The 25,988-nt window shown below is 47.2% G+C and overlaps 8 non-coding genes across 8 annotated transcripts; all 8 read left to right on the top strand.

The window, feature by feature from the left end:
* The first annotated feature begins 2,789 nt into the window (after window positions 1-2,789).
* Window positions 2,790-2,861, top strand: trnae-cuc (transfer RNA glutamic acid (anticodon CUC)). The gene has a single exon. It is a non-coding gene; the product is annotated as a tRNA-Glu (tRNA).
* A 655-nt stretch (window positions 2,862-3,516) lies between these two features.
* trnae-uuc (transfer RNA glutamic acid (anticodon UUC)) lies at window positions 3,517-3,588 on the top strand. Its single transcript has one exon. It is a non-coding gene; the product is annotated as a tRNA-Glu (tRNA).
* Window positions 3,589-4,243: 655 nt separating this feature from the next.
* trnae-cuc (transfer RNA glutamic acid (anticodon CUC)) lies at window positions 4,244-4,315 on the top strand. The gene has a single exon. It is a non-coding gene; the product is annotated as a tRNA-Glu (tRNA).
* Window positions 4,316-9,822: 5,507 nt separating this feature from the next.
* On the top strand, window positions 9,823-9,894 carry trnae-cuc (transfer RNA glutamic acid (anticodon CUC)). Its single transcript has one exon. It is a non-coding gene; the product is annotated as a tRNA-Glu (tRNA).
* Window positions 9,895-10,549: 655 nt separating this feature from the next.
* trnae-cuc (transfer RNA glutamic acid (anticodon CUC)) lies at window positions 10,550-10,621 on the top strand. The gene has a single exon. It is a non-coding gene; the product is annotated as a tRNA-Glu (tRNA).
* A 5,507-nt stretch (window positions 10,622-16,128) lies between these two features.
* Window positions 16,129-16,200, top strand: trnae-cuc (transfer RNA glutamic acid (anticodon CUC)). The gene has a single exon. It is a non-coding gene; the product is annotated as a tRNA-Glu (tRNA).
* Window positions 16,201-16,855: 655 nt separating this feature from the next.
* Window positions 16,856-16,927, top strand: trnae-cuc (transfer RNA glutamic acid (anticodon CUC)). Its single transcript has one exon. It is a non-coding gene; the product is annotated as a tRNA-Glu (tRNA).
* Window positions 16,928-17,582: 655 nt separating this feature from the next.
* On the top strand, window positions 17,583-17,654 carry trnae-cuc (transfer RNA glutamic acid (anticodon CUC)). Its single transcript has one exon. It is a non-coding gene; the product is annotated as a tRNA-Glu (tRNA).
* The last annotated feature ends 8,334 nt before the right edge of the window (window positions 17,655-25,988 follow it).

The raw sequence follows: 25,988 nt of genomic DNA, 5'->3' as shown, positions 1-25,988 counted from the left end.
TTATAATGAGAAATGAATAGGTTGGGCTTGTGGTTATTAGAAGTTAGAAGATTTCGAGATAACCTTATTGTCACAAACAAGATTCTGAGGAGACGTGACAGGATAGATGTGGGAACGTTAACCCTTGTGGGTGAGTTTAGAACCTGAGGGAATAACTTGCAAATAAGGGATTGCATATTTAGGACAGTTGTTGAGCCTGGATTGTTAAGTGCATTCAAAACTAACATTTTTTTTAATCAGAAAGGGAATTGAGATTATGGGGAAACTGCAGGAAAGTGAAGTTGATGTTTTCCAGAATAATAGTGGGAGACAAAGTGCGACATCCCATGAATAAATAAAGGAAAATAAATAAAGGAAAATATTCAGGAGAACACTTTCATTGAAGGAAAGACTGGGATCCAGTGATAATGATTGAGCAACCCAGAGATCAAGGTCTTCTGAGAACACAAATTGAAATCGTATCATGGCTTCTGGTAGAATTTATGTTCAACTAATTAAAAGATCTGGAAGTGAGAGTTTCTCTCGGTCTTGGCAAACAGGAAACAGATATTCACTAAAATAATGCCAATGTGGACCACGAATTCGGGCTGCTCCCCCACCCCCTTAAGGACCCGGAAAACACGATCAGAGACGTCACTTACCCTTGCACCTGGGAGGCAACATACCAATCGTGAGTCTCTCTCGCCCACACAAAACCACATATCTGTGCCCCAAACTATCGAGTCCCCAATAACTCTTGCTCTGCTCTTCTCCAACCTTCCCTTCTGAGCAACGGGATCAGGCTCCGTGCCAGAGGCCTGAACCCCATTGCTTACCCCTGGTAAGTGGTCCCCCCAACAAGTATCCAAAATGGTATACTTGTTCTTGAGGGGAACAACCGCAGGGGGTCGCTGCACTGGCTGCTTTCGCCAAGTCCCCCTCACTGTCACCCATCTGTCTGCAATCTTTGGAGTTACTACTTCCCTAAAGCTCCGATCTATGACCACTCTGCCTCCCGAATGATTCTAAGTTCATCCAACTCCAGCTCCAGTTCCCGAACACGGTCTTGGAGGAGCTGGAGATGGGTGCACTTCCGGCAAGTGTAATCAGTAGGGACGACAAGCAATGCCACACCTCCCCTTCTTTTACCCCCACCTCTGACCCTACTAACACATTTAAATACTGGAACCTGCAACAAACAATCCTGTCCCTGTTCTACCCATGTCTCCGTAATAGCCACAACATTGAAATCCCAGGTACCAACCCACGCTGCACGTTCACCTATCTTATTTCATATACTTCTCACATTGAAGTACATCCACTTCAAGTCACATTCCTGTTTAGAGGCACCCTCCTTCGAGATTGATGCCATGTTCCTAACCTCCCTACACTCAAGGTCCTGCACCCTAAAGCTACGGTCTCGGTTCCCATGCCCCGGCAGAATTAGTTTAAACTCCCCCCCACCCCCAAAGAGCACTAGCAAACGTCCCACCAAGGATACTGGTGCCCCTCAGGTTCAGGTGTATACCATCCTGTTTATAGAGGTCCCACCTTCCCCAGAAAGAACCCCAGTTATCCAGATACCGGAATCCCTCCCTCCTGCACCATCCCTGTAGCCACGCATTTATCTGTTCTCTCTCACTATTCCTCAACTCGCGATCAAGTGGCATGGGTAACAAACCAGAGACAACAACTCTGTTTGTTCCAACTCTGCGCTTCCAACCTAACTCCCTGAAAGTATGCATAACATCCTCATCCCTCTTCCTACCTATGTCGTTGGTGCCAATGTGGACCATGACTTCGGGCTGCTCTCCGACCCCCTTAAGGACCCGGAAAACACGATCAGAGACATCACGTACCCTTGCACCTGGAGGCAACATAGCAATCGTGAGTCTCTCTCGCCCACACAAAACCATATATCTGCGCCCCAAACTATCGAGTCCCCAATAACTCTTGCTCTGCCCTTTTCCAACCTTCCCTTCTGAGCATTGAGAACAGGCTCCGTGCCAGAGGCCTGAACCCCACTGCTTACCCCTGGTAAATCGTACCCCCTACAAGTATCCAAAATGATACACTTGTTCTTCAGGGGAACGACCGCAAGGGGTCGCTGCACGGGCTGCTATCTCCAAGTACCCCTCACTATCACCCATCTGTCGGCAATCTTTGGAGTTGCTACTTCCCTCAAGCTCCGATCTATGACTCCCTCTGCCTCCCGAATGATTCTAATTTCATCCAACTCCAGCTCCCGTTCCCGAAGATGGACTTGGAGGAGCTGGAGATGGGTGCACTTATGGCAAGTGTAATCAGCAGGGATGACCATGGCATCCCTCACCTCAAACATGTTGCAGAGGAACATTGCACTGTCTTCACTGCCATCCCTACAAAAGTAACCTTTAAAAAAAACTAGATCTGAAGAATAGAACAAGCAAAATGCAGCACTTACCTGCTTACCATAACGGATCTTATAAGGTTAGAGGAGGAGGGTGGGTGGGAGGGACTACCCCTGTAGTGCCTCGGGTTACTCTCCTGCGCGCATTTATAGGAAGAGAAACCTACCCAGGTTAGCTTGCGCTACACCAGCTTCCGGGTCCACTCCGCGCTTTTTTGCAATAAAGGCGCGCAGGAGAGTCCCGGAGATGTGACTTGACTCTAAGTCTCCCCAATGTTATAGAGATCGCATCGGGAGCAATGGACACAAAAAAGTTACATTGATGGATGCACCGGTGCAAGTCTTCTTACTGCTGCAGCCCGGGTTCGATTCCCGGGCAGCGAGGCCATTTTCAGCAGAGCTACACGGGCGGCTTTATGTCTCCCTGGTAGTCTAGTGGTTAGGATTTGGCGCTCTCACCGCCGCGGCCCGGGTTCGATTCCCGGTCAGGGAAGCAGTTTTTAGCTGGCCTACGGGCTGTCCATTCTTCTGAAATGCGCTTTACAGTTGTTTATTGATCTTCACCGTACCTGGGTGCTGCAGTGTGATGTAGCTCGTTCAAATAGCATCCTGATGCAGATTTGTTTGCATGTGTTGGGATGATTGCTTCTGCAGCTACAAACGAGTGAACAGTCTTCACTCTCTCGACGGAGCAGGTCGGGGCTGCTTGGCAGTGTCTGTTTGTAGACGCGGTTACGTGTGTTTTACAGTTTAAATTTAATTTTTCTTGTATCCATCAATGTAAGTTTTTGTGTCCATTGCTCCCGATGCGATCTCTATAACATTGGGGAGACAGGAGAGTCAAGTCACATCTGCGGAACTCTCCTGCGCGCATTTATAGGAAGAGAAACCTACCCAGGTTAGCTTGCGCTACACCAGCTTCCGGGTCCACTCCGCGCTTTTTTGCAATAAAGACGCGCAGGAGAGTCCCGGAGATGTGACTTGACTCTAAGTCTCCCCAATGTTATAGAGATCGCATCGGGAGCAATGGACACAAAAAAGTTACATTGATGGATGCACCGGTGCAAGTCTTCTTACTGCTGCAGCCCGGGTTCGATTCCCGGGCAGCGAGGCCATTTTCAGCAGAGCTACACGGGCGGCTTTATGTCTCCCTGGTAGTCTAGTGGTTAGGATTTGGCGCTTTCACCGCCGCGGCCCGGGTTCGATTCCCGGTCAGGGAAGCAGTTTTTAGCTGGCCTACGGGCTGTCCATTCTTCTGAAATGCGCTTTACAGTTGTTTATTGATCTTCACCGTACCTGGGTGCTGCAGTGTGATGTAGCTCGTTCAAATAGCATCCTGATGCAGATTTGTTTGCATGTGTTGGGATGATTGCTTCTGCAGCTACAAACGAGTGAACAGTCTTCACTCTCTCGACGGAGCAGGTCGGGGCTGCTTGGCAGTGTCTGTTTGTAGACGCGGTTACGTGTGTTTTACAGTTTAAATTTAATTTTTCTTGTATCCATCAATGTAAGTTTTTGTGTCCATTGCTCCCGATGCGATCTCTATAACATTGGGGAGACAGGAGAGTCAAGTCACATCTGCGGAACTCTCCTGCGCGCATTTATAGGAAGAGAAACCTACCCAGGTTAGCTTGCGCTACACCAGCTTCCGGGTCCACTCCGCGCTTTTTTGCAATAAAGGCGCGCAGGAGAGTCCCGGAGATGTGACTTGACTCTAAGTCTCCCCAATGTTATAGAGATCGCATCGGGAGCAATGGACACAAAAAAGTTACATTGATGGATGCACCGGTGCAAGTCTTCTTACTGCTGCAGCCCGGGTTCGATTCCCGGGCAGCGAGGCCATTTTCAGCAGAGCTACACGGGCGGCTTTATGTCTCCCTGGTAGTCTAGTGGTTAGGATTTGGCGCTCTCACCGCCGCGGCCCGGGTTCGATTCCCGGTCAGGGAAGCAGTTTTTAGCTGGCCTACGGGCTGTCCATTCTTCTGAAATGCGCTTTACCGGTTAGTCGGGATAGTGCAGTTTGGTGGAGCTGTGATCTTAATGAATGACGAAGCAGGCTTGCCCAAATGGTCTACTCCTGCTTCTGTTAATTTGAATCTGTAGCACTGTATTTCCAGCGGCGGGAGTTTTCCCACGGCACAAAGGAGGTTTCCTAAAATAAATTTAAACCCCTTGCTTTGCTTGAACTCAAACTGCATTGACTTGGAGGAGAGTGGGCTTTGCAAAGTGCCCTCCCCTCCACACGTGCCTCAACTGCAGGACAGCTGTCCGGCCCGCCTCCATTGTTGACGTCACAATGCGGATGCAGCCCCGTCAGTTTCAGAGTGAAACTTCCTCTCGCTGGGCAATATCTGGGAGCAAAGCAATGTCTCCCTCTTTCCATTCACCATCCTCCAGCAGCGAGGGGGGAGGGGAGGTACGGGTGGGTGAAACACTATTCATTTGTAGCAACTGGAGTGAACCCAGGGAGGGAGCAGACACTCCAAAGGTGCTCAAATACCTTCCATCTCTCTTAAAGCTATTTTCCTCGTGTATTCCCTCAGTTTGGCACGTATACAGTTTGCACCCTCGAAAAGGATTGCTCCTTTACTCATGTTCACAACTAAAAAGTTAGATTCCCAAGGAACTGGGCAGCATTTAAGGGATTGGCATATTATTAAAAAAAATGTAGAGCACCAACTGTATGTGGCTCGTTGGTCTAGCGGTGTGATTCTCGCTTCGGGCCTCCTGCTGCGTGGACGTGTGAGAGATCCCGGGTTCAAATCCCGGACGAGCCCTAGCTTCTTACATTACCTTGTGCGAAAACAGATAATCAATTTTCTCAAAAAGCAGCTTCGTTAAACGAGATCCGTCTTCCTTACTCAGGGATGGGGCAGAGCTGCCATTACAATGAACGCGGCAAGGGCAGCACTTATTCAAAGCGAAAATAAGTTTTAGTTCACACAGAGGATGGTGGGCGTTTGGAACGCGTTGTCAGCAGAGTGGTAGAGGCAAGCACGGTAGATTCATTTAAGATGCGTCTGGATAAGTGCATGAGTGGGTGGGGAGTAGAGGGATACAACACTTAGGAATTGACCAACAGGTTTAGACAGTACATTTGGATCGGCTCAGGCTTGAAGGGCCTGTTCCTGGGCTGTAAATGTTCTTTGTTCTTTGTTCTATATGATGTATATCTGATATTGTTGGCTGTTGTAAAGGTTTGTTTGAAATTATTATTCACCTTCTAATGTAATAATGGAGTTACGTCCTTTTTTGTCATTATTTTTTGTTTAATAGGCCAGCAGGAAGTCATTCAGCAATTTTACTGCCTTTCTTTTCTCAAGCAGCCTTAACATTTCATTTTCATATCCTTGATTCAGCTCCATTTCCAGCATCTTTGTAGGCAGTTTGTTCCATGTTATTGTCACTGGAATGAAGTTTTCCTCCATACATACCTAAGCCTATCTGGCTGCATGAGGGTTTTCAGGTTTCTGTGGCCTGGATAATATGTGATCAGCCGGCATCTGGCAATCTAAAGGAATTGCCACCTATGTTATGTTCATTTAACTGTACTGACAGTGATCACTTATTTTGTGATTTTTCTTTGCAGGAAGACGTGCAGAAAGAAATCTGAAAGCAAATGATGCATCAACTTCTGACAGAGCCACTTGATTCATTGGGCCTTGAATATCAGCAGCCATTCCAATCTAGAAGACATGTTTGCTTGAAAGATTTTGGACATTGGTGTGGCAGGAAGAATACTGAGACACCCGAGTGAGGGAGATTCAGTGCGCTGACTGTGAAAAGTGCTTCAAACCATTTACTCAGCTTAGGGGAATCAAACTCTCACCCCTCACGGTGGGGATAGACTGGTAATTTCAAACCCAGAACAACACAAGGAAAGCTCCTTCAATGGGGAAACCGTGGAAATGTGGGGACCGTGGGAAAGGATTCCCTTCCTCATCCGTGCTGGAAACCCACAGACTCATTCACACCGGGAGAGGCCATTCACCTGCTCAGTGTGCAGGAAGGGCTTCAGTCGGATCTGCCATCTGCAGTTGCACGAGTGGGTCCACAAGGGAGAGAAGCCATTCACGTGCCCCATGTGCGGGAGAGGGTTCACTCAGACAGCTGCACTGCTGACCCACCAGCGGCTCCACACCGGAGAGAGGCCATTCACCTGCTGTCAGTGCCGGAAAGGATTCACCTGCTCCTCCCACCTGCGGAGGCACCAGTGAGTTCACGCGCCATCGCAGGGGGATTGAACGAACGATGGCCGAGTGCCAAGTGCTTATGCACGAAACGCGATTCTCCTGCCCCTTGGATGCTGCCTGACCTGCTGAGCTTTTCCAACACCACGCTCTCGACTCTGATCTCCAGCATCTGCAGTTTTCACTTTCTCCTCGAGGGCAAGGTTGGACTTGTCTTTTATTCACTCATTCACTCCTTACAGCCTCTCCTTTGTTGTGGCCTAACTGCACATACATCAATGCAAGTTTCAGAAAGATTTTTGCAGCTTTTGTTTTGGAAAAAATAACATTCTTCCCGACTTTAAACGAAGTTTCTGAATATACGGTTTTAGTTATTCTCAATTTTAAATATCAACTATTTCCCACAAGCCGTGCTTCCCAGGTAAAGTCATCACCATCCATTCTCTATCTCCCCTGAGAAAGACTTCATACAGCGATCAAAGAGGGCTGAGGCACGAGAAAGGACGATTGTGGGGGTGCAGGGGATGAGGGGGTCGCTGGTGGTGGTGGAGAAAGGAGGGAAATGGACAGGGGAACAGACTGTGGTTCAGAGGGTTGTTGGGGGGGGAGAATAGAGGGTGCAGTGTGAGGAGAGAGAATGGGCAGGGGGCAGTGAATAGGGAGAAAATGGACAGGGGGGCAGAATGTGAAGAGAGAGACGGCACAAATGCCACCTTCTCCAGGCCTGGTGTCAATGTCCCATGAACTGGAACCCACTCCTCCTACATTTCTCACAATACACGTGGCTAACGCAGTGGAACCATATCATCCTTCCAGGCCATTCACACCAACCTTCCCAACAGCATCCCACTTAGACTCACTCGATTACGCTACAGCCCTGCAGTTTCCCATGGCTATTTCCTGATGAAGGGTTTTGCCCGAAACGTCAATTCTTCTGGTCCTCGGATGCTGCCTGACCTGCTGTGCTTTTCCAGCTCCACACTCTCGACTCTAATATCCAGCATCTGCAGTCCTCACTTTCGCTCAGTAAGGGGTGAATGTTCTATTCCTAGTCTTTTAGATCTTTTAAAATCCTTCCCCCATACCCTAAGCCTCTACCCTCTAGTTTTGGAATACCTCTGCCCTGGGGAAAGGACAGAAACGTTGAGAAGCCAGACAAAATGCAAAAGAAATAAAATGTAGAGGCACAGGGAAAAAAATTGGCAAAATAAAATAGCGTCGGCATTTGTCTCCCGTATTCGCATTTGGACGCTTAATATTTGTTATGATCGGGAGGTGCCTGTGTTGGACTAAGGTGTACGTGCTCAACTTTGGACTGCTGTGCTGTATCAGAGTTGAATATTGTGGCGCTGGAAAACCACAGTAGGTCAGGCAGCAACTGAGGAGGAAGAGGGTTGACGTTTCGGGCACGAGCCCTACATCAGGAGTGACGTGTGGATAGACAAAGGGGCCTCAGTGTCCTTCCACACCAGTCACTGCCAGTTGTCAGAAAGTGCAGCAAGCAATGAGCAAAGCAAGTAGTATATCAGCGAGAGGAATTGAGTTCAGAAGTGAGGATGTCTTCCTGCAGTTAGGTCGGTTATTGAATTTATTCAAGGCTGAGTTCATGTGATTTTGAAGAACGAAGAAGTTATGGGAGGAGGCAAGAAAATGGTTTTAAGACCAGTACAGAACAGTTACAGAGTCATACAGCACAGAAACAGACCACTCAGTCGAACACGTCCATGCTGATGGTGTTCTGAAACTAAACTGGGCCCACCTGCCAATGATTGGCCCATATCCCTCCGAACTTTCCCTATTCATGTACTTATCCAAATGTCTTTTAAACATTGTAACTGTACCTGCATCCAACAACTCCTCTGGACATTGATTCCTCACACGAACCACTCTTTATCTTTAAAAAAAAGGTGCCCCTCATGTCTTGTTAAAATATTTCTTTCTTCACCTTCAAAATTTGCTCCCTAATCTTGAAACACCCACACTAGGGAAAGAATACTTGCCTTTCACCTCATTTATACCTCTCATGATTTTATAATCCTATCTAAGGTCACCTCCCAACCTCTGATGCTCCAATGAAAAAAGTCCCAGCCTATCCATCTAGATGCAGGTATGTTTATATCCAGTTATGAACTGTTCAATGCTGGTGCCTGCTTCCAATTCTCTCACTGTATCCAGGACAGCAAGAGACCATATGACATAGGTGCAGAAAACCCCGTTTTGAAATATGGATTTTGGAAAGTCAGATCAGGGCAGGATCTACACATTTAATGGGGAGTGTTGTTGAATAAACATACCTTGGAGTGCTGGTTCATAGTGGAGTCGCAGGTAGACAGGATAGCAAAAAAGGTATTTGGTATATTTGCTTTTATAGGTCAGTGCATTTCAATATAGATGTTGGAGGTCATGTTGCGGCTGTACAGGACATTGATTAGGCCACTTTTGGAATCCTGCATTCGGTTCTGGTTTCGCTGCTACAGGAAAAGTGTTACGAACTTTTGCAAGGATTTGGAAAAGATTTACAAGGCTATTGCCAAAGTTGGAGGGTTTGGTCTATCTGGAGAGGCTGAATAGGCTGGGCTGTTTTCTCTGGACCATTGGAGGCTGAGGATGACTTTATACAAGTTCATAAGGAGCATGGATAGGGTGAATAGCTAAAATCTTTTCCCCAGAGTAGTTGCGTCCAAAACTAGAGGGAATCGGTCTTAGGTGAGATGGGAAACATTTCAAGGGAACTTTACAGGCACCTTTCTTACACAGAGCGTGCTGTGTGTATGGAAAGAGCTGGCAGAGGAAGTGGTGGAGGCTGGTATAATTAAAGCATTTTAAAGGGCATCTGGTAATAGGGAGAATTGAGAGGGATATGGGTTATGTGCTGACAAATGAGACTATGTTAATTTGGGATATCTGGTCAGCACGGACAATTTGGACTGAAGGAAAGCAGAAGTGTCATTGTGAAGACTGGACTGTCAGATCAGCTCTCCTGCGCGCATTTATAGGAAGAGAAACCTACCCAGGTTAGCTTGCGCTACACCAGCTTCCGGGTCCACTCCGCGCTTTTTTGCAATAAAGGCGCGCAGGAGAGTCCCGGAGATGTGACTTGACTCTAAGTCTCCCCAATGTTATAGAGATCGCATCGGGAGCAATGGACACAAAAAAGTTACATTGATGGATGCACCGGTGCAAGTCTTCTTACTGCTGCAGCCCGGGTTCGATTCCCGGGCAGCGAGGCCATTTTCAGCAGAGCTACACGGGCGGCTTTATGTCTCCCTGGTAGTCTAGTGGTTAGGATTTGGCGCTCTCACCGCCGCGGCCCGGGTTCGATTCCCGGTCAGGGAAGCAGTTTTTAGCTGGCCTACGGGCTGTCCATTCTTCTGAAATGCGCTTTACAGTTGTTTATTGATCTTCACCGTACCTGGGTGCTGCAGTGTGATGTAGCTCGTTCAAATAGCATCCTGATGCAGATTTGTTTGCATGTGTTGGGATGATTGCTTCTGCAGCTACAAACGAGTGAACAGTCTTCACTCTCTCGACGGAGCAGGTCGGGGCTGCTTGGCAGTGTCTGTTTGTAGACGCGGTTACGTGTGTTTTACAGTTTAAATTTAATTTTTCTTGTATCCATCAATGTAAGTTTTTGTGTCCATTGCTCCCGATGCGATCTCTATAACATTGGGGAGACAGGAGAGTCAAGTCACATCTGCGGAACTCTCCTGCGCGCATTTATAGGAAGAGAAACCTACCCAGGTTAGCTTGCGCTACACCAGCTTCCGGGTCCACTCCGCGCTTTTTTGCAATAAAGGCGCGCAGGAGAGTCCCGGAGATGTGACTTGACTCTAAGTCTCCCCAATGTTATAGAGATCGCATCGGGAGCAATGGACACAAAAAAGTTACATTGATGGATGCACCGGTGCAAGTCTTCTTACTGCTGCAGCCCGGGTTCGATTCCCGGGCAGCGAGGCCATTTTCAGCAGAGCTACACGGGCGGCTTTATGTCTCCCTGGTAGTCTAGTGGTTAGGATTTGGCGCTCTCACCGCCGCGGCCCGGGTTCGATTCCCGGTCAGGGAAGCAGTTTTTAGCTGGCCTACGGGCTGTCCATTCTTCTGAAATGCGCTTTACCGGTTAGTCGGGATAGTGCAGTTTGGTGGAGCTGTGATCTTAATGAATGACGAAGCAGGCTTGCCCAAATGGTCTACTCCTGCTTCTGTTAATTTGAATCTGTAGCACTGTATTTCCAGCGGCGGGAGTTTTCCCACGGCACAAAGGAGGTTTCCTAAAATAAATTTAAACCCCTTGCTTTGCTTGAACTCAAACTGCATTGACTTGGAGGAGAGTGGGCTTTGCAAAGTGCCCTCCCCTCCACACGTGCCTCAACTGCAGGACAGCTGTCCGGCCCGCCTCCATTGTTGACGTCACAATGCGGATGCAGCCCCGTCAGTTTCAGAGTGAAACTTCCTCTCGCTGGGCAATATCTGGGAGCAAAGCAATGTCTCCCTCTTTCCATTCACCATCCTCCAGCAGCGAGGGGGGAGGGGAGGTACGGGTGGGTGAAACACTATTCATTTGTAGCAACTGGAGTGAACCCAGGGAGGGAGCAGACACTCCAAAGGTGCTCAAATACCTTCCATCTCTCTTAAAGCTATTTTCCTCGTGTATTCCCTCAGTTTGGCACGTATACAGTTTGCACCCTCGAAAAGGATTGCTCCTTTACTCATGTTCACAACTAAAAAGTTAGATTCCCAAGGAACTGGGCAGCATTTAAGGGATTGGCATATTATTAAAAAAAATGTAGAGCACCAACTGTATGTGGCTCGTTGGTCTAGCGGTGTGATTCTCGCTTCGGGCCTCCTGCTGCGTGGACGTGTGAGAGATCCCGGGTTCAAATCCCGGACGAGCCCTAGCTTCTTACATTACCTTGTGCGAAAACAGATAATCAATTTTCTCAAAAAGCAGCTTCGTTAAACGAGATCCGTCTTCCTTACTCAGGGATGGGGCAGAGCTGCCATTACAATGAACGCGGCAAGGGCAGCACTTATTCAAAGCGAAAATAAGTTTTAGTTCACACAGAGGATGGTGGGCGTTTGGAACGCGTTGTCAGCAGAGTGGTAGAGGCAAGCACGGTAGATTCATTTAAGATGCGTCTGGATAAGTGCATGAGTGGGTGGGGAGTAGAGGGATACAACACTTAGGAATTGACCAACAGGTTTAGACAGTACATTTGGATCGGCTCAGGCTTGAAGGGCCTGTTCCTGGGCTGTAAATGTTCTTTGTTCTTTGTTCTATATGATGTATATCTGATATTGTTGGCTGTTGTAAAGGTTTGTTTGAAATTATTATTCACCTTCTAATGTAATAATGGAGTTACGTCCTTTTTTGTCATTATTTTTTGTTTAATAGGCCAGCAGGAAGTCATTCAGCAATTTTACTGCCTTTCTTTTCTCAAGCAGCCTTAACATTTCATTTTCATATCCTTGATTCAGCTCCATTTCCAGCATCTTTGTAGGCAGTTTGTTCCATGTTATTGTCACTGGAATGAAGTTTTCCTCCATACATACCTAAGCCTATCTGGCTGCATGAGGGTTTTCAGGTTTCTGTGGCCTGGATAATATGTGATCAGCCGGCATCTGGCAATCTAAAGGAATTGCCACCTATGTTATGTTCATTTAACTGTACTGACAGTGATCACTTATTTTGTGATTTTTCTTTGCAGGAAGACGTGCAGAAAGAAATCTGAAAGCAAATGATGCATCAACTTCTGACAGAGCCACTTGATTCATTGGGCCTTGAATATCAGCAGCCATTCCAATCTAGAAGACATGTTTGCTTGAAAGATTTTGGACATTGGTGTGGCAGGAAGAATACTGAGACACCCGAGTGAGGGAGATTCAGTGCGCTGACTGTGAAAAGTGCTTCAAACCATTTACTCAGCTTAGGGGAATCAAACTCTCACCCCTCACGGTGGGGATAGACTGGTAATTTCAAACCCAGAACAACACAAGGAAAGCTCCTTCAATGGGGAAACCGTGGAAATGTGGGGACCGTGGGAAAGGATTCCCTTCCTCATCCGTGCTGGAAACCCACAGACTCATTCACACCGGGAGAGGCCATTCACCTGCTCAGTGTGCAGGAAGGGCTTCAGTCGGATCTGCCATCTGCAGTTGCACGAGTGGGTCCACAAGGGAGAGAAGCCATTCACGTGCCCCATGTGCGGGAGAGGGTTCACTCAGACAGCTGCACTGCTGACCCACCAGCGGCTCCACACCGGAGAGAGGCCATTCACCTGCTGTCAGTGCCGGAAAGGATTCACCTGCTCCTCCCACCTGCGGAGGCACCAGTGAGTTCACGCGCCATCGCAGGGGGATTGAACGAACGATGGCCGAGTGCCAAGTGCTTATGCACGAAACGCGATTCTCCTGCCCCTTGGATGCTGCCTGACCTGCTGAGCTTTTCCAACACCACGCTCTCGACTCTGATCTCCAGCATCTGCAGTTTTCACTTTCTCCTCGAGGGCAAGGTTGGACTTGTCTTTTATTCACTCATTCACTCCTTACAGCCTCTCCTTTGTTGTGGCCTAACTGCACATACATCAATGCAAGTTTCAGAAAGATTTTTGCAGCTTTTGTTTTGGAAAAAATAACATTCTTCCCGACTTTAAACGAAGTTTCTGAATATACGGTTTTAGTTATTCTCAATTTTAAATATCAACTATTTCCCACAAGCCGTGCTTCCCAGGTAAAGTCATCACCATCCATTCTCTATCTCCCCTGAGAAAGACTTCATACAGCGATCAAAGAGGGCTGAGGCACGAGAAAGGACGATTGTGGGGGTGCAGGGGATGAGGGGGTCGCTGGTGGTGGTGGAGAAAGGAGGGAAATGGACAGGGGAACAGACTGTGGTTCAGAGGGTTGTTGGGGGGGGAGAATAGAGGGTGCAGTGTGAGGAGAGAGAATGGGCAGGGGGCAGTGAATAGGGAGAAAATGGACAGGGGGGCAGAATGTGAAGAGAGAGACGGCACAAATGCCACCTTCTCCAGGCCTGGTGTCAATGTCCCATGAACTGGAACCCACTCCTCCTACATTTCTCACAATACACGTGGCTAACGCAGTGGAACCATATCATCCTTCCAGGCCATTCACACCAACCTTCCCAACAGCATCCCACTTAGACTCACTCGATTACGCTACAGCCCTGCAGTTTCCCATGGCTATTTCCTGATGAAGGGTTTTGCCCGAAACGTCAATTCTTCTGGTCCTCGGATGCTGCCTGACCTGCTGTGCTTTTCCAGCTCCACACTCTCGACTCTAATATCCAGCATCTGCAGTCCTCACTTTCGCTCAGTAAGGGGTGAATGTTCTATTCCTAGTCTTTTAGATCTTTTAAAATCCTTCCCCCATACCCTAAGCCTCTACCCTCTAGTTTTGGAATACCTCTGCCCTGGGGAAAGGACAGAAACGTTGAGAAGCCAGACAAAATGCAAAAGAAATAAAATGTAGAGGCACAGGGAAAAAAATTGGCAAAATAAAATAGCGTCGGCATTTGTCTCCCGTATTCGCATTTGGACGCTTAATATTTGTTATGATCGGGAGGTGCCTGTGTTGGACTAAGGTGTACGTGCTCAACTTTGGACTGCTGTGCTGTATCAGAGTTGAATATTGTGGCGCTGGAAAACCACAGTAGGTCAGGCAGCAACTGAGGAGGAAGAGGGTTGACGTTTCGGGCACGAGCCCTACATCAGGAGTGACGTGTGGATAGACAAAGGGGCCTCAGTGTCCTTCCACACCAGTCACTGCCAGTTGTCAGAAAGTGCAGCAAGCAATGAGCAAAGCAAGTAGTATATCAGCGAGAGGAATTGAGTTCAGAAGTGAGGATGTCTTCCTGCAGTTAGGTCGGTTATTGAATTTATTCAAGGCTGAGTTCATGTGATTTTGAAGAACGAAGAAGTTATGGGAGGAGGCAAGAAAATGGTTTTAAGACCAGTACAGAACAGTTACAGAGTCATACAGCACAGAAACAGACCACTCAGTCGAACACGTCCATGCTGATGGTGTTCTGAAACTAAACTGGGCCCACCTGCCAATGATTGGCCCATATCCCTCCGAACTTTCCCTATTCATGTACTTATCCAAATGTCTTTTAAACATTGTAACTGTACCTGCATCCAACAACTCCTCTGGACATTGATTCCTCACACGAACCACTCTTTATCTTTAAAAAAAAGGTGCCCCTCATGTCTTGTTAAAATATTTCTTTCTTCACCTTCAAAATTTGCTCCCTAATCTTGAAACACCCACACTAGGGAAAGAATACTTGCCTTTCACCTCATTTATACCTCTCATGATTTTATAATCCTATCTAAGGTCACCTCCCAACCTCTGATGCTCCAATGAAAAAAGTCCCAGCCTATCCATCTAGATGCAGGTATGTTTATATCCAGTTATGAACTGTTCAATGCTGGTGCCTGCTTCCAATTCTCTCACTGTATCCAGGACAGCAAGAGACCATATGACATAGGTGCAGAAAACCCCGTTTTGAAATATGGATTTTGGAAAGTCAGATCAGGGCAGGATCTACACATTTAATGGGGAGTGTTGTTGAATAAACATACCTTGGAGTGCTGGTTCATAGTGGAGTCGCAGGTAGACAGGATAGCAAAAAAGGTATTTGGTATATTTGCTTTTATAGGTCAGTGCATTTCAATATAGATGTTGGAGGTCATGTTGCGGCTGTACAGGACATTGATTAGGCCACTTTTGGAATCCTGCATTCGGTTCTGGTTTCGCTGCTACAGGAAAAGTGTTACGAACTTTTGCAAGGATTTGGAAAAGATTTACAAGGCTATTGCCAAAGTTGGAGGGTTTGGTCTATCTGGAGAGGCTGAATAGGCTGGGCTGTTTTCTCTGGACCATTGGAGGCTGAGGATGACTTTATACAAGTTCATAAGGAGCATGGATAGGGTGAATAGCTAAAATCTTTTCCCCAGAGTAGTTGCGTCCAAAACTAGAGGGAATCGGTCTTAGGTGAGATGGGAAACATTTCAAGGGAACTTTACAGGCACCTTTCTTACACAGAGCGTGCTGTGTGTATGGAAAGAGCTGGCAGAGGAAGTGGTGGAGGCTGGTATAATTAAAGCATTTTAAAGGGCATCTGGTAATAGGGAGAATTGAGAGGGATATGGGTTATGTGCTGACAAATGAGACTATGTTAATTTGGGATATCTGGTCAGCACGGACAATTTGGACTGAAGGAAAGCAGAAGTGTCATTGTGAAGACTGGACTGTCAGATCAGCTCTCCTGCGCGCATTTATAGGAAGAGAAACCTACCCAGGTTAGCTTGCGCTACACCAGCTTCCGGGTCCACTCCGCGCTTTTTTGCAATAAAGGCGCGCAGGAGAGTCCCGGAGATGTGACTTGACTCTAAGTCTCCCCAATGTTATAGAGATCGCATCGGGAGCAATGGACACAAAAAAGTTACATTGATGGATGCACCGGTGCAAGTCTTCTTACTGCTGCAGCCCGGGTTCGATTCCCGGGCAGCGAGGCCATTTTCAGCAGAGCTACACGGGCGGCTTTATGTCTCCCTGGTAGTCTAGTGGTTAGGATTTGGCGCTCTCACCGCCGCGGCCCGGGTTCGATTCCCGGTCAGGGAAGCAGTTTTTAGCTGGCCTACGGGCTGTCCATTCTTCTGAAATGCGCTTTACAGTTGTTTATTGATCTTCACCGTACCTGGGTGCTGCAGTGTGATGTAGCTCGTTCAAATAGCATCCTGATGCAGATTTGTTTGCATGTGTTGGGATGATTGCTTCTGCAGCTACAAACGAGTGAACAGTCTTCACTCTCTCGACGGAGCAGGTCGGGGCTGCTTGGCAGTGTCTGTTTGTAGACGCGGTTACGTGTGTTTTACAGTTTAAATTTAATTTTTCTTGTATCCATCAATGTAAGTTTTTGTGTCCATTGCTCCCGATGCGATCTCTATAACATTGGGGAGACAGGAGAGTCAAGTCACATCTGCGGAACTCTCCTGCGCGCATTTATAGGAAGAGAAACCTACCCAGGTTAGCTTGCGCTACACCAGCTTCCGGGTCCACTCCGCGCTTTTTTGCAATAAAGGCGCGCAGGAGAGTCCCGGAGATGTGACTTGACTCTAAGTCTCCCCAATGTTATAGAGATCGCATCGGGAGCAATGGACACAAAAAAGTTACATTGATGGATGCACCGGTGCAAGTCTTCTTACTGCTGCAGCCCGGGTTCGATTCCCGGGCAGCGAGGCCATTTTCAGCAGAGCTACACGGGCGGCTTTATGTCTCCCTGGTAGTCTAGTGGTTAGGATTTGGCGCTCTCACCGCCGCGGCCCGGGTTCGATTCCCGGTCAGGGAAGCAGTTTTTAGCTGGCCTACGGGCTGTCCATTCTTCTGAAATGCGCTTTACAGTTGTTTATTGATCTTCACCGTACCTGGGTGCTGCAGTGTGATGTAGCTCGTTCAAATAGCATCCTGATGCAGATTTGTTTGCATGTGTTGGGATGATTGCTTCTGCAGCTACAAACGAGTGAACAGTCTTCACTCTCTCGACGGAGCAGGTCGGGGCTGCTTGGCAGTGTCTGTTTGTAGACGCGGTTACGTGTGTTTTACAGTTTAAATTTAATTTTTCTTGTATCCATCAATGTAAGTTTTTGTGTCCATTGCTCCCGATGCGATCTCTATAACATTGGGGAGACAGGAGAGTCAAGTCACATCTGCGGAACTCTCCTGCGCGCATTTATAGGAAGAGAAACCTACCCAGGTTAGCTTGCGCTACACCAGCTTCCGGGTCCACTCCGCGCTTTTTTGCAATAAAGGCGCGCAGGAGAGTCCCGGAGATGTGACTTGACTCTAAGTCTCCCCAATGTTATAGAGATCGCATCGGGAGCAATGGACACAAAAAAGTTACATTGATGGATGCACCGGTGCAAGTCTTCTTACTGCTGCAGCCCGGGTTCGATTCCCGGGCAGCGAGGCCATTTTCAGCAGAGCTACACGGGCGGCTTTATGTCTCCCTGGTAGTCTAGTGGTTAGGATTTGGCGCTCTCACCGCCGCGGCCCGGGTTCGATTCCCGGTCAGGGAAGCAGTTTTTAGCTGGCCTACGGGCTGTCCATTCTTCTGAAATGCGCTTTACCGGTTAGTCGGGATAGTGCAGTTTGGTGGAGCTGTGATCTTAATGAATGACGAAGCAGGCTTGCCCAAATGGTCTACTCCTGCTTCTGTTAATTTGAATCTGTAGCACTGTATTTCCAGCGGCGGGAGTTTTCCCACGGCACAAAGGAGGTTTCCTAAAATAAATTTAAACCCCTTGCTTTGCTTGAACTCAAACTGCATTGACTTGGAGGAGAGTGGGCTTTGCAAAGTGCCCTCCCCTCCACACGTGCCTCAACTGCAGGACAGCTGTCCGGCCCGCCTCCATTGTTGACGTCACAATGCGGATGCAGCCCCGTCAGTTTCAGAGTGAAACTTCCTCTCGCTGGGCAATATCTGGGAGCAAAGCAATGTCTCCCTCTTTCCATTCACCATCCTCCAGCAGCGAGGGGGGAGGGGAGGTACGGGTGGGTGAAACACTATTCATTTGTAGCAACTGGAGTGAACCCAGGGAGGGAGCAGACACTCCAAAGGTGCTCAAATACCTTCCATCTCTCTTAAAGCTATTTTCCTCGTGTATTCCCTCAGTTTGGCACGTATACAGTTTGCACCCTCGAAAAGGATTGCTCCTTTACTCATGTTCACAACTAAAAAGTTAGATTCCCAAGGAACTGGGCAGCATTTAAGGGATTGGCATATTATTAAAAAAAATGTAGAGCACCAACTGTATGTGGCTCGTTGGTCTAGCGGTGTGATTCTCGCTTCGGGCCTCCTGCTGCGTGGACGTGTGAGAGATCCCGGGTTCAAATCCCGGACGAGCCCTAGCTTCTTACATTACCTTGTGCGAAAACAGATAATCAATTTTCTCAAAAAGCAGCTTCGTTAAACGAGATCCGTCTTCCTTACTCAGGGATGGGGCAGAGCTGCCATTACAATGAACGCGGCAAGGGCAGCACTTATTCAAAGCGAAAATAAGTTTTAGTTCACACAGAGGATGGTGGGCGTTTGGAACGCGTTGTCAGCAGAGTGGTAGAGGCAAGCACGGTAGATTCATTTAAGATGCGTCTGGATAAGTGCATGAGTGGGTGGGGAGTAGAGGGATACAACACTTAGGAATTGACCAACAGGTTTAGACAGTACATTTGGATCGGCTCAGGCTTGAAGGGCCTGTTCCTGGGCTGTAAATGTTCTTTGTTCTTTGTTCTATATGATGTATATCTGATATTGTTGGCTGTTGTAAAGGTTTGTTTGAAATTATTATTCACCTTCTAATGTAATAATGGAGTTACGTCCTTTTTTGTCATTATTTTTTGTTTAATAGGCCAGCAGGAAGTCATTCAGCAATTTTACTGCCTTTCTTTTCTCAAGCAGCCTTAACATTTCATTTTCATATCCTTGATTCAGCTCCATTTCCAGCATCTTTGTAGGCAGTTTGTTCCATGTTATTGTCACTGGAATGAAGTTTTCCTCCATACATACCTAAGCCTATCTGGCTGCATGAGGGTTTTCAGGTTTCTGTGGCCTGGATAATATGTGATCAGCCGGCATCTGGCAATCTAAAGGAATTGCCACCTATGTTATGTTCATTTAACTGTACTGACAGTGATCACTTATTTTGTGATTTTTCTTTGCAGGAAGACGTGCAGAAAGAAATCTGAAAGCAAATGATGCATCAACTTCTGACAGAGCCACTTGATTCATTGGGCCTTGAATATCAGCAGCCATTCCAATCTAGAAGACATGTTTGCTTGAAAGATTTTGGACATTGGTGTGGCAGGAAGAATACTGAGACACCCGAGTGAGGGAGATTCAGTGCGCTGACTGTGAAAAGTGCTTCAAACCATTTACTCAGCTTAGGGGAATCAAACTCTCACCCCTCACGGTGGGGATAGACTGGTAATTTCAAACCCAGAACAACACAAGGAAAGCTCCTTCAATGGGGAAACCGTGGAAATGTGGGGACCGTGGGAAAGGATTCCCTTCCTCATCCGTGCTGGAAACCCACAGACTCATTCACACCGGGAGAGGCCATTCACCTGCTCAGTGTGCAGGAAGGGCTTCAGTCGGATCTGCCATCTGCAGTTGCACGAGTGGGTCCACAAGGGAGAGAAGCCATTCACGTGCCCCATGTGCGGGAGAGGGTTCACTCAGACAGCTGCACTGCTGACCCACCAGCGGCTCCACACCGGAGAGAGGCCATTCACCTGCTGTCAGTGCCGGAAAGGATTCACCTGCTCCTCCCACCTGCGGAGGCACCAGTGAGTTCACGCGCCATCGCAGGGGGATTGAACGAACGATGGCCGAGTGCCAAGTGCTTATGCACGAAACGCGATTCTCCTGCCCCTTGGATGCTGCCTGACCTGCTGAGCTTTTCCAACACCACGCTCTCGACTCTGATCTCCAGCATCTGCAGTTTTCACTTTCTCCTCGAGGGCAAGGTTGGACTTGTCTTTTATTCACTCATTCACTCCTTACAGCCTCTCCTTTGTTGTGGCCTAACTGCACATACATCAATGCAAGTTTCAGAAAGATTTTTGCAGCTTTTGTTTTGGAAAAAATAACATTCTTCCCGACTTTAAACGAAGTTTCTGAATATACGGTTTTAGTTATTCTCAATTTTAAATATCAACTATTTCCCACAAGCCGTGCTTCCCAGGTAAAGTCATCACCATCCATTCTCTATCTCCCCTGAGAAAGACTTCATACAGCGATCAAAGAGGGCTGAGGCACGAGAAAGGACGATTGTGGGGGTGCAGGGGATGAGGGGGTCGCTGGTGGTGGTGGAGAAAGGAGGGAAATGGACAGGGGAACAGACTGTGGTTCAGAGGGTTGTTGGGGGGGGAGAATAGAGGGTGCAGTGTGAGGAGAGAGAATGGGCAGGGGGCAGTGAATAGGGAGAAAATGGACAGGGGGGCAGAATGTGAAGAGAGAGACGGCACAAATGCCACCTTCTCCAGGCCTGGTGTCAATGTCCCATGAACTGGAACCCACTCCTCCTACATTTCTCACAATACACGTGGCTAACGCAGTGGAACCATATCATCCTTCCAGGCCATTCACACCAACCTTCCCAACAGCATCCCACTTAGACTCACTCGATTACGCTACAGCCCTGCAGTTTCCCATGGCTATTTCCTGATGAAGGGTTTTGCCCGAAACGTCAATTCTTCTGGTCCTCGGATGCTGCCTGACCTGCTGTGCTTTTCCAGCTCCACACTCTCGACTCTAATATCCAGCATCTGCAGTCCTCACTTTCGCTCAGTAAGGGGTGAATGTTCTATTCCTAGTCTTTTAGATCTTTTAAAATCCTTCCCCCATACCCTAAGCCTCTACCCTCTAGTTTTGGAATACCTCTGCCCTGGGGAAAGGACAGAAACGTTGAGAAGCCAGACAAAATGCAAAAGAAATAAAATGTAGAGGCACAGGGAAAAAAATTGGCAAAATAAAATAGCGTCGGCATTTGTCTCCCGTATTCGCATTTGGACGCTTAATATTTGTTATGATCGGGAGGTGCCTGTGTTGGACTAAGGTGTACGTGCTCAACTTTGGACTGCTGTGCTGTATCAGAGTTGAATATTGTGGCGCTGGAAAACCACAGTAGGTCAGGCAGCAACTGAGGAGGAAGAGGGTTGACGTTTCGGGCACGAGCCCTACATCAGGAGTGACGTGTGGATAGACAAAGGGGCCTCAGTGTCCTTCCACACCAGTCACTGCCAGTTGTCAGAAAGTGCAGCAAGCAATGAGCAAAGCAAGTAGTATATCAGCGAGAGGAATTGAGTTCAGAAGTGAGGATGTCTTCCTGCAGTTAGGTCGGTTATTGAATTTATTCAAGGCTGAGTTCATGTGATTTTGAAGAACGAAGAAGTTATGGGAGGAGGCAAGAAAATGGTTTTAAGACCAGTACAGAACAGTTACAGAGTCATACAGCACAGAAACAGACCACTCAGTCGAACACGTCCATGCTGATGGTGTTCTGAAACTAAACTGGGCCCACCTGCCAATGATTGGCCCATATCCCTCCGAACTTTCCCTATTCATGTACTTATCCAAATGTCTTTTAAACATTGTAACTGTACCTGCATCCAACAACTCCTCTGGACATTGATTCCTCACACGAACCACTCTTTATCTTTAAAAAAAAGGTGCCCCTCATGTCTTGTTAAAATATTTCTTTCTTCACCTTCAAAATTTGCTCCCTAATCTTGAAACACCCACACTAGGGAAAGAATACTTGCCTTTCACCTCATTTATACCTCTCATGATTTTATAATCCTCTCTAAGGTCACCTCCCAACCTCTGATGCTCCAATGAAAAAAGTCCCAGCCTATCCATCTAGATGCAGGTATGTTTATATCCAGTTATGAACTGTTCAATGCTGGTGCCTGCTTCCAATTCTCTCACTGTATCCAGGACAGCAAGAGACCATATGACATAGGTGCAGAAAACCCCGTTTTGAAATATGGATTTTGGAAAGTCAGATCAGGGCAGGATCTACACATTTAATGGGGAGTGTTGTTGAATAAACATACCTTGGAGTGCTGGTTCATAGTGGAGTCGCAGGTAGACAGGATAGCAAAAAAGGTATTTGGTATATTTGCTTTTATAGGTCAGTGCATTTCAATATAGATGTTGGAGGTCATGTTGCGGCTGTACAGGACATTGATTAGGCCACTTTTGGAATCCTGCATTCGGTTCTGGTTTCGCTGCTACAGGAAAAGTGTTACGAACTTTTGCAAGGATTTGGAAAAGATTTACAAGGCTATTGCCAAAGTTGGAGGGTTTGGTCTATCTGGAGAGGCTGAATAGGCTGGGCTGTTTTCTCTGGACCATTGGAGGCTGAGGATGACTTTATACAAGTTCATAAGGAGCATGGATAGGGTGAATAGCTAAAATCTTTTCCCCAGAGTAGTTGCGTCCAAAACTAGAGGGAATCGGTCTTAGGTGAGATGGGAAACATTTCAAGGGAACTTTACAGGCACCTTTCTTACACAGAGCGTGCTGTGTGTATGGAAAGAGCTGGCAGAGGAAGTGGTGGAGGCTGGTATAATTAAAGCATTTTAAAGGGCATCTGGTAATAGGGAGAATTGAGAGGGATATGGGTTATGTGCTGACAAATGAGACTATGTTAATTTGGGATATCTGGTCAGCACGGACAATTTGGACTGAAGGAAAGCAGAAGTGTCATTGTGAAGACTGGACTGTCAGATCAGCTTTCAAGGATGTTTTGTCCTTACTGGGAGCAGAAACTACAATGAAATCTTTCATTTGTGAGACAGCAACGGAGTGAGTGAGGACATTCATGATATTGGCGGAAAGTGGGAATTTGTTGCAATGTGGAGTTGAAGTGATTGAAGTAAAGTGTGCTGAGCAGGGAGCCTAGTGAAGGGTTAGGTGAGTTTTTGTTTTAAACTGCTTGTTTCTTTCAGCCTCCAACATTGTATTTCCAATGCTGTCCATCAGTGGGAGCGGTGAATCAGTAACTGGTAGCGTTAGAAGCCTTACGATTTTCAGTACTGCAGGTATTGCATTGTCTCATCAGCATTGTAAAGGTTACTGGCAGCAGCGGGAGGTGTGGGCTGTATGCACTAGAAATGATTAAGCAGTTAGATAACACACGTACAAGAGGGCAGGGTGGGACTTGTCTTTCGATTTGCAGAAGGTGGGAGTTTCTGGTGCTGCGGTCCATGGCAAACACAACTGCGGTAAATCATAGAATCACTACAGCGTGGAAGCAGGCCATTCATCCCATCAAATCCACACTGACCCATCCGACGAGCATGCCACCCAGACCCACGCTATCTAGTCGTTTCTGCCGGTGAGTGAGACTAGGTCACAAGATTTGGGAGTAGGTTTAAGACAGAGGAGAAGGGACTGCTTTTCCCGGAGAGTGGTGAATCTATGGTAATCTCTGCTCAAGGAAGCAGTAGAAACAGCCATATTCATGACATAGTTCGATGGGATTTTGTATGGTAGGTGAATTTAGGATAGTCAGGATAATGCAGGTAAGAGGAGCTGAGACGATGGATAGATGAGCCATGATCTTAATGAATGGTGGAGTAGCTCGAAAAACCAAATGGCCTACTCCTGCTTCTATTACTGCGAATGCATAAACATGCATTTTCATGGCCAATCCGAATCAAGGCAGGTGAGCAATGTAGTGATGTGGAAACTGAACATCAGAGAATGATAGAAAGATGGGCGGCACGGTGGCACAGAGTGGGCGGCACGGTGGCACAGTGGTTAGCACTGCTGTCTCACTAAATTGCCCGTAGTATTAGGTAAGGGGTAAATGTAGGGGTATGGGTGGGTTGCGCTTCGGCGGGTCGGTGTGGACTTGTTGGCCCGAAGGGCCTGTTTCCACACTGTAAGTAATCTAAAAAAAGGGACTCAGAAAGTAAATGTCCCAGTCCAAAGATGTGTAGGTCAGGTCAAATGACCATGCTAAATTGTCCATAGTGTTAGGTTCATTAATCAGAAAGAAATGGGTCTGGGTGGGCTGCTCTTCAGGGTGTCAGTGTAGACTTGTTGGGCCGAAGGGCCTGTTTCCACACTGTAGGGAATCTAATCTAATCAATCAAAACTGGATTCTACAGAACACAAAAATTGAAACTGAAGACTGTATGGCTGAATGTGTGCTGCCATGTAACAAATCTGAATGAATTGACTGCACAATTGAAGAGAATAATTAAGATCTGAGACTCCTTACGGGGACATGGCTTCACGATGACAAGGATTGGATCTGAACATTGAGGGGGCACGTGGCATTCAAGTTGAAAAGGAAGCGAGGTAAAGATAGAGGGTTGGCACTGCTAATCAAAGCACTAATAACATGGTACTCTGGTGTCAGCTCGGATTTCAGGTCCTGATTTCTCTGTCCTCTTCTCCCTGTTGCCACAGAGTAAGATGTTGTCTGTTCTCGGCTCAGCTGGCTTTCTACTGAAACATTGAGCCCCTTTTACACCTTCCAGAGCAATAAATCATTCAGTCGAACAAGGCCCAATCCAAATATTCTCAGTTTGATAACCATCCAGACTGAGAGAGTCATCTGAGCAGGGAATAAAACAAGAAAAATGAAACAAAATTAAACATAATTGCACATTTGGTGCTTAAAGTGTGTTAATTAGATAGTAGAACAGAATTAGGGGTCTCCCAGGATTCTTATCATCCTCTACTTGAGGAATTCTCTCTCCCTAACAATATTTATATCAACAGAAATAAAACATTTGTTATGAAATAGACATAGAGATATACAGCACGGAAATAGACCTTTTGATCCAACACATCCATGCTGACAAGATGTCCTATATAAATCTAGTATCCCATTTGCCAGCATTTGGCCCATATCCCACCAAACCTTTCCTATTCACACATTCATCCAGATGCCTTTTAAATGTTGTAATTGTACCAGCCTCTACCACTTTCTCTAGCCTATTTACCCTATCCATGCTCCTCATGATTTTATAAATGTCCATAAGATCACCCCTCAGCCTCCGACCCTCCAGGGAAGCAGCCCCATCCTATTCAGACTCTCCTTCTACCACAAACCCTCCAACTCTGGCGACATCCTTATCAAGCTTTTCTGCACACTTTCAAGTTTCACAACATCGTTCCTATCCTATCGTAGGGAGACCAGAATCGAATGCAATAATCCAAAAGTAGCCGAACCAATGTCCTGCACTGGGGCACTGACTAATAAACGCAGGCATATCAAACACCTTCTTCACTATCCTGTCTATGTGTGACTCCCCTTTCAAGGAACTATGAACTTACCATCGAGCCATACAGCATGATCATGGACCTTTGGTCCAACCAGTCCATGCCAAACATAATCCCAAACTAAATCAGTCTCTCCTGCCTGCTGTTGGCCTGTATCCCTCCAAACCTTTCCTAGTCATGTCCTAAAACAAATGTATTTTTATTGTACCCGCATCCACCGCTTCCTGAGGAAGTTCATTGCACACATCAATCACCATCTGTGTAAAATTAGTATTTGAATGGCAAGGACGAAATGGTTTATGAAAATAAACAGCTTCTACCAAACCCACTACAGCATGTATGGTAGGAACTCTGGAGTCTTTCAAATCGGTATTTCCATGGAGTGGAGGGGGGGAGTAAAGTGTTGGATTCACAGAGGTGGGCCTCTTCTGAGAGTGTAAAACTAAAATTAAACCCCGTGCTTTGCTAGAACTCAAACCGCATTGACGTGGAGGAGAGCGAAAGGAGTTTGCAAAGTGTCCTCCCCTCCCCATGTGCTTCAGCTGCAGGGCAGCGCAGGCGCAGTGCGTCCCCCCACCCCATTGTGGACGTCACAACGTGGAGGCAGCCC

Source organism: Hemiscyllium ocellatum, assembly GCF_020745735.1.
Source record: "Hemiscyllium ocellatum isolate sHemOce1 chromosome 27 unlocalized genomic scaffold, sHemOce1.pat.X.cur. SUPER_27_unloc_20, whole genome shotgun sequence".
Classification (NCBI taxonomy): domain Eukaryota; kingdom Metazoa; phylum Chordata; class Chondrichthyes; order Orectolobiformes; family Hemiscylliidae; genus Hemiscyllium; species Hemiscyllium ocellatum.
The sequence above is the reverse complement of the archived record's forward strand: the minus strand, read 5'-3'. Positions and strand labels throughout refer to the sequence as shown.